Below are 7,061 nucleotides of genomic sequence, written 5' to 3'. Positions count from 1 at the left end.
AGAAGCATTTGGAAAGTTCAAACTGTTCAAAGAAATGGTAGAGAATGAAACTAGTAAGAAAATCAAATGTCTGAGATCAAATCAAGGATGAGAATTTACATCTAAGGAATTTAATACATTCTGTGAAGTGAATGGAATCAGAAGACAACTATCAGCACCCTAGACACCATAGTAGAATGAAGTTGTTGAAAGGAAAAACATAACTATATTGGATATAGCAAGAAGTATGTTATCATAAGAAAATCTACCACATGTGTATTGGAGAGAAGCAGTAAGTACAACAGTCTATACATTCAACAAATTTCACATCAAAGGTGAAACAGGTAAGACCCCTCATGAACTATGGTTTGGTATTACTCCTACTCTTAAATATTTTAGAATATTTGGAAGTAAATGCTATATTAGAAGGGATGAGTATATTGGCAAATTTGATCCTAGAAGTGATGAAGGAATATTTCTTGGTTATTTTAAGAGCAAGGCATATAGATTTTTTAACAAAAGATTGCAGAAAATTGTTGAGATTACAAATGTGAAGATTGATGAACAATTCAGAGGAACTTCAAGGTACCTAGACTCTGAATCGGCAGCAGAGATTCTAACAAATGAGCCTACATTGAACCCACCTGTACAAAATGAAGATCCAATTACACTGGTATCATTGTAAAATTCCACAGTAACTGAGGAACAACAGCAAACGAAGACACCCCGGTATGTAAGACTGAATCACTTTGAAGTTCAGATAATTGGAAACAAGTATAAAGGAGTTATGCCAAGAGGAAGATTGACAAATGAAGAGGTGTGTCTTATTTCTCAAATTGAACCATCATCAATTAATGAGGCATGTGAAGATAAACACTGGATTAAAGCTACGGGAGAAGAATTAGAACAAATTGAGAAAAATAACACATGGACATTAGTTCCCCAGTCTAAAGACAAAAATGTGATTGGAACAAAGTGGGTATTCAAAAACAAACTTAATGAAGATGATAAGGTTATCAGAAATAAAGCAAGACTAGTGTGTAAGGGATATTCTCAGAATGAAGGAATTGATTATAATGAAACCTTTGCACCGGTAGCTAGAATTGAGGTAGTTAGATTATTCTAAGCTTTTGCAGTATACGAGAACTACAAAGTATATCAAATGGGTATTAAATGTGCATTTTTGAATGGAGATCTTGAAGAAGAAGTTTACATTGAACAACCTCATGGATTTTCTTCGACAGATAACAAAGATATGGTTTGCAGGTTAAGGAAAGCTTTGTATGGGTTGAAGCAAGCTCCAAGAGCTTGGTATGCAAGATTGGATAAGTATCTTTTAAAGATTGGTTTTTTGAAAGGTAATGCTGACAACAACTTATATTATAAAGTGTCAAATGATGACATCTTGGTTATAGAAGTTTTTGTTGATGATATAATCTTTGGAGGAGAAGATGGATTATGTAAAGAATTTTCTATTGAAATGCAACAAGAATTTGAAATGTCTATGATTAGAGAAATAAAATTCTTTTTAGGATTGCAGATTTCACAGACTGATAAAAATATATTCTTGAGTCAATCCAAGTACTCGAAGGAGTTATTAAAGAAATTTGGGATGGAGAACTATAAACCAGTAAGCACACCTATGACTACAAATGACAAATTATCACAAAGGGATGAATCTACACCTATTAATCTGACTAGATACAAATCTTTGATAGGAGGTTTACTGTATTTGACACAAACAAGACCTGATATCATGAGTGCAGTATGTATTGTTTCAAGATATCAGAGTAATCCTAAAGAAAATCATGAATCAACAGTAAAAAATATTTTTCGGTACTTGCAAGGCACTACAAATCTTGGATTATGGTATCCTAAAGATGAAAACTTTGAGTTATGTGCATACACAGATGCAAATTGGGCAGGAGATGTGGATGATAGAAAAAGCACCACCGATGAAGCATTTTTTCTTGGAAGCAGATTAATTTCTTGGTTGAGTAAGAAACAAAGTTGTACATCTTTATCAACGGTTGAATCAGAATATGTTGCAGCAACAACTAACTGTACACAAGTATTATGGCTTAAGCAAATGTTGAAGGATATAAAGGTAAAATGCAAGGAACCTATTACTATCTATTGTGATAACACTAAAACAATTGATATATCTAAGAATCTGGTATTACATTCTAAAACAAAACATGTTTCTATCAAATTGAATTTTCTAAGGGAAAATGTTGAAGCAAAAGAAATTAAAATGGTTTATGTGAATACTAAAGAGAAGATTGCAGATATTTTCACTAAACCTCTGCCTAAGGAGACTTTGGAATATCTCAGAGATCAACTTGGGGTCATACCTCCACCGGTAGAGACTTAGGAAGTTGATGTTTGTCATCAACCGATAGAAATAACAGAGAAATCTTTTACTCCGACTTTGATGAGGAAGCTAATTCTCAAGGGGAGTAGTTGGTATATTGAATTGGTTGGTATTTTGTATCTGAAAAATGTTTTTTGTACTTTGGCATTTGATGTCAAAGGGAGAGAGATTGATATGAAAAACACATTATCTTTTTGGGAGAGATTATTCATTGGGGGAGAGATTGTTACTCTCTGTATCTGTATTTTGATTTCTGGTTATGATCTCTTTTGGGAGATTGTTGGCTTTTGTTGGCTTTTGGTATTTGGCATTTCTGTTTTGGCACTTTGATGGTTTTTCCATCTTGTGTTGCCATCAATTCCAAAGGGGGAGATTGTTGGTATTTTGGTATGGTTTTGTCATTGATGTCAACACCTACTAAACCTTATCAACTTTGGCACTTTGGAGAATCAGCAACATTCATCGACAAGCAAATGACTCATGCACAGTCACCGGTATTTGGCACACCAACAGGATATAATGATCACCGACACTTGGAATGGCATGGAAAACACTTGGTTATGTCAAAGACATCATTTGGACACTTTGTCTTTAAGATTTGTTTATTGGCATATTCGTATTAGCATATTTGCTGTTACCGACAAATAGGTCCTGGTTATACACCGACAGATTTATCTTTTCCAGATCAGCATGGCACGCTACAGAGATGATTTATTATTATTATAAATGTATTAAGTTGACATGTTGAATCGGTTATTGCATCAGGCATTAATTTATTTGTAAATTGATTTTATTGTAATATCCTTTAGAGCTGACCTACTAAAATTGGTCCTAGGTTATGATATAAATGTAAGATCTTATTTGTAAGATCGGATGTGGAATGCGAAAAATGATTGTGTGAAGGTATATGCGAGAATAAGTAGAGTTATACACAAATACATCATTTGAAGGTGAAGCAAGGTTTTTGTGAAAGCATATCAGAACTACACCAGTACTGAATCCAGCATATGAAGATGCTATTTTATTTATTACATCATTATTGGATTTAACCATCCAATTGTAGTAAGTGTGACTCCTATTTTGTGTTTGAGTAGTGAGCTCTAGGCACTTGGCCTTTCTGCATGTGCAGACCCCATTTGTATACACTTACTATCTACAGTAGTATCATCTAATTGTGGTAAGGTTTCCCACCATGGTTTTTCCCCTTATAGGGTTTCCACGTACAAATATTGGTGTTATGTGTTGTGGATGACTTTGTCTTTTTGTTTCATACATTAATCCTTACCGGTATTGCAATTAACTGATAAACTGTCTACCGGTATAAAAGATTGGTTTATTGGTATTGAGCATCAAGTTGTTTTTGTTTTGAATTTATTAGACAACTGATTCATCCCCCCCCCTCTCAGCTGCCTCCAGGACCTAACAATCTCTTACAAATATAGAGGACTAAAGTCCAACCTCCCTTAGTACTAAATGAAGAAACATAAAAACAAATGGGAGATATAAGAGAGGTTACACAAACTATGTGTCAAATGGGTTTTGAGGAAGAGGTTAATCAACCTCTGAAGTTACCTCCAAGGGAGGATGCCACTGCAAATGTACCACAAGATAGAGTATATTTTCACAAGCCTATCCCTACTAAACTTGTAGATGAGGAGAAAATGATTGCATCTGCATAACTCATGGCAAATGATGACTTCATAAAGAGTCCAAAGTTCAAAGGTTTTTTTGTTAAAAATAAAAATGCAAGAATATGAATAGAAAGTGGAAACCAATAAATTAGCATTGGAAAAGTCTAAATATGAACAGATGGAAGCCACTACCTTCAATAAAATGGACCTTGAGAATATTCATGTAAGCCCAGATGAGGCAAGGAGAATGGTACAAGAAATTGGCATGCTATTAGTTCCCAATTGAGACTTGGAGGAATTATTCTTGCTTGATCAAATAAGAAACCATGATGATCCATGTTTGCTATAAAATTTGATTGTGATTTGGGTGTTAAAGAGTCAAGGCATCTCCCTAGACTCAATTCATTGGTTCAATGGATCAAAGCCCCAAGAATGCATAGGACAAAATTGTTACAAGGTGTACAAGAGAAAAGGGGCAATGAAGTTATTAGAACTTTGCAGGATACAACAACTTTGGAGGATACCATTATTCTTTACATTCAATAATGTTTGCCCAAGTAGCAACAAAAAATCAACAAATGGAATTGGAGAAAGTGAATAAAGATCAATTGAGTTGAATGAGGCATACAATAAATTTTACATGGACTCTATGTAATTGAAAAATACTATGGACATAATAGAGCCTCCTCCAACTATGTTAAAGAAGATGATCGTTTATCAGCCCTCAGTCACTCAAGACCCATCCTCCAAATATGATGACATAGGAAAGTTGTAGTCAAAGGTTGAGGATTATGTAGGAAGAATTGAAGTCTTGGAGGAATATTTGCCCATGACCAAAAACATGGAAAATGATAAAGTTTTGGAGGCTATGAAGAGTACTCTCAAGTATATGTTCCAAATAATTATCAATAAAATAAAATTGTGTACAACTATTATCAATATTTGCTGCAAGTTGCAAAAAAATGTCAGAACATCTTCCTTGTTCTAAGACCAATGTATGAGAGGTGGCAACCTAAGAAGCATATGTTCTCAAATTTGGTTCTAGCTACACAACACTTTTAAAATGCCCCTCGTCCAATTAAACCTATAGAGAAAAGGATAAGAATGTTGATTGAGGAAATTCAATTTTTTGAGGGGAAAGAGTAGTCAATCAAGGAAAAACTTGATTTCTTTCACAATTTGCAATATTAGTAAATTATTGACCTGTTTAATAACTAGAAGGAGATGAAGAGCATGAAAGAATAGAAAGATGAATTTGAAATGTGTGCACCTATAATCTTATTAACAATTGATGATGGTAAGAAGCTACATATGTCACTTTAGACAATGCTATTGTTGTGGACAATGGATATACAAATTTAATAACAGATACAAGGACTACATTAGATAGCAAGTTCAGAGAAAGCCCAGCCAGTGTGTAGGGGCTACAAGGGCACCAATGGATACACGAGTACTCAATTATATAAAAGCAACATAAGTATTGTACTCTTGAAGAGTAAATAAGGAGTAATGAAGAAAGAGTGAAGTTGAATTATGTTCCACAAATTATATTATAGAACCTTGCTAGGTCATCAGACCATGGGTTTCTATGGAGCGCAAGTGAAAAAGGGCATTATATTCAATATGCACTCAAATTGGTTTTGTTTCCATTTTATTCATTTTATTTCTTGTTGCAACTTTTATGGGCATTTCAGAATAGATAAAGCAGAAAAAGGATTATGTAATTTTAAATTATATTTCAACTAGTAAAAAAAAAAGCCAACACCAACATACAGAAAAAATCCTATAAAAGTGTAGAGAAGTATAAGAGCTATCTTAAGTACATCCAAAGAGGGATCTATACAACATATAAAAAATATGACTACCCACAAGCTAAGAGATTTAAAATTATAGATGAGACCCTAGAAAGATAAGTTGAACATGAATATAAACAAAAAAAAGTCTATCACAAGCAATTTCTTTAACTAGACAAGTCTAAAGGGGGAGAAATCTGAAGAGGGGTAATCTATAGATGGACTATGTGGTTAAGAATAATATGGAGAGTTACAAAGTGATAAAATTGCATCAACCAAGGTATTGGATTTAACACCCAAGTAGAGTCAACCTGGAGAGAGGATAATGCCATCAAAATTGAAAGCGATGGAAAATAGCAGGTTAGTTACATATGTTGAATACACAAAACAATTTAAACATATCAAATCTAACTAACTTATTACCTTCCAAGCTCCACTAATAGAGCTGGAAATGGATGCAACCTAGCTCCATTTCATTTGCTCTTTTGGATTGGATTGTGGGATGATCTCCAAGTTACACAACAACAATGGGAGATGGATTAATTGATTGAATGGAGGGGATTAGTTTGATGGCTTACAAAGAAAATTTGGCATTATGAGGATGAGGGAGTGAATTCAAAAATTAAATGGATATTATGAGGATACAAGAGAGTGGAAATGGAGATAAATTAATAGTATATGATTACAAATGAAGTGGATATTGTGTGAAGGGAGGAAACTACAATTTATAAAAATTTTGGATAATGGAGGGTTGAGATCGAGTGTGAGGAGATAAGGTGGATTGGGTTCATAGCTCGCTCACATGTGCCACAAGGTGAAGTGTCTTTAGAAGAAAACTAGGCATGGGGAAGAGGGCAAGGTGTGCTCACACATGTGTGAGTACATCTTGGGAAGAACATGGAGATGACAAGTATAAATATTTTTGGCAAAGTGTAAGAGTCCTAGGTTTGAGGAGGATGACATGTGGCTAGAAAGGGAGTGTAGGGTGGCTCTTATGGGGAAGAGAATTCTCACACATGTGTGAGAACCTTTGGGTCAAAGATGAGGTGGAGGTGGAAAGTGACCCTTGCATGAAAGATCATTTATGAGGGGGAGTCACATGTAGAACTAGGTAGTGGATGAATTTAAAATTGAGGAAAATGCTAATGATGATTAGGCTTGGATTAATTAGGATTAATGAATAGGATTAAATAGAGGTTTTGTAGGAATCAAGGTATTAGTTAATTAATTATGCATTAATTAACTAATTGATCTTAGAAGAAATATTGAAGAAATTGGATAAGG

Source organism: Cryptomeria japonica, chromosome 8, assembly GCF_030272615.1.
Source record: "Cryptomeria japonica chromosome 8, Sugi_1.0, whole genome shotgun sequence".
NCBI classification, from domain to species: Eukaryota; Viridiplantae; Streptophyta; class Pinopsida; order Cupressales; family Cupressaceae; genus Cryptomeria; species Cryptomeria japonica.
The sequence above is the reverse complement of the archived record's forward strand: the minus strand, read 5'-3'. Positions refer to the sequence as shown.